Here is a 1,294-nt window from a genome sequence, read left to right on the forward strand (position 1 = left end):
CACACACACACACACACACACACACATATATATATATATATATATATATATATATATACACATACATCTATATCATCTGCACATCGCATCAACCTACACGCGTACGAAGAACGGTAAATAGATTTACATCTTATCACCACGACAGTAACACCGCTGCGAAACTAGAAACCCGCAACGGCGACCGTGGAAGAAAACCGACCGCAAATTCACGAAAACGCACGAAACGACCACCCCCACAACCTTCCACCCAAAAGGAAATCTCCCCTCCCGCCGAAAAGCAAAAGCAATATACAACACCACGGAAAATAAATCGCGAACGTGAACCAAGCAACGAAACACCTGCTCCGTGCGCCAAAATCGCAAAAGAAAATCGCAAGAAATGTAAAAGAAAACAAAAAACAAATCGCAAAAGTAAACCGCAACGACCCCCCCCCCCCCACCACCTTTCCCTCATCCAGGGGGCGCATCGGACGCGCGATGACGTTACAAGATGACGCACTTCTGACGTCGGAAGGCCTCGTGCAGCGCCGCGCGACCCGTCGTCGGTTTCTGGCCGTAGTCAATGTAGTCGATAGTTTTCATCAGCTCCTTAAACAACGCGACGACGTGCCAGTTGTACTTCGCCGAGCACTCGATGTAGCCACACTTCCAGCTCTTGCGCACGAGACTCATCAGATCCCGTCTGCGCACCTCGGCGACGTCGCCGTCGCCGCCAGGCGCGAGGTCGCGTTTGTTGCCGACGACGAAAATCGGCACGTGATGCATGTTGCGGCTCTCGATGATCTGCTCCCGTAGCTTTCGAATGTAGGCGAACGTGTCGTCGTTCGCCAGGTCGAACACGAGAACGTAGGCGGTCGCGTTTCGCAGTCCGTAAAAGCGGAAGTCGGTCCACTCGTAGAGCGTGCTGACGGGGAAATAAGGAAGCGCGGGAACGTCGACTAACTTCACCTCGTAGACGTGCTCGTTGATAATCAAGGACGGATAGTACGTCTGCTTCGCGCTCGTCTGGCTGTGTTCCTCCCGGAAGTCGTTGTACATGAACTGTCGGATGAGCGACGTCTTGCCGACGCCCGGAGAGCCGAGAACGACGAGCTTGACGAGGTCCATGCCATCGGGACTTGTGGGGCCATCTGGCGGCGATTCTGTGAAGCGGAGAGAGAGCGGTGCGAGAGTTAGTGCGTTAGCGGATTTGTTATAGTTTTTGTCGTTGTTGTTGTTGTTGTTGTGATGATGTTGTGTTGTCATTTTCTCTCTATATATATATCTTTTCCCTCTCTCTCTGTTTCTCTCTCTC

At 51.9% G+C, this 1,294-nt stretch overlaps 1 pseudogene; it reads right to left on the bottom strand.

The window, feature by feature from the left end:
- Nucleotides 1-60: 60 nt before the first annotated feature.
- LOC106820271 lies at nucleotides 61-1,107 on the bottom strand (annotated as a pseudogene).
- Nucleotides 1,108-1,294: the final 187 nt, after the last annotated feature.

This window comes from Priapulus caudatus, unplaced genomic scaffold, assembly GCF_000485595.1.
Source record: "Priapulus caudatus unplaced genomic scaffold, Priapulus_caudatus-5.0.1 Scaffold9297, whole genome shotgun sequence".
Lineage (NCBI taxonomy): Eukaryota > Metazoa > Priapulida > Priapulimorpha > Priapulimorphida > Priapulidae > Priapulus > Priapulus caudatus.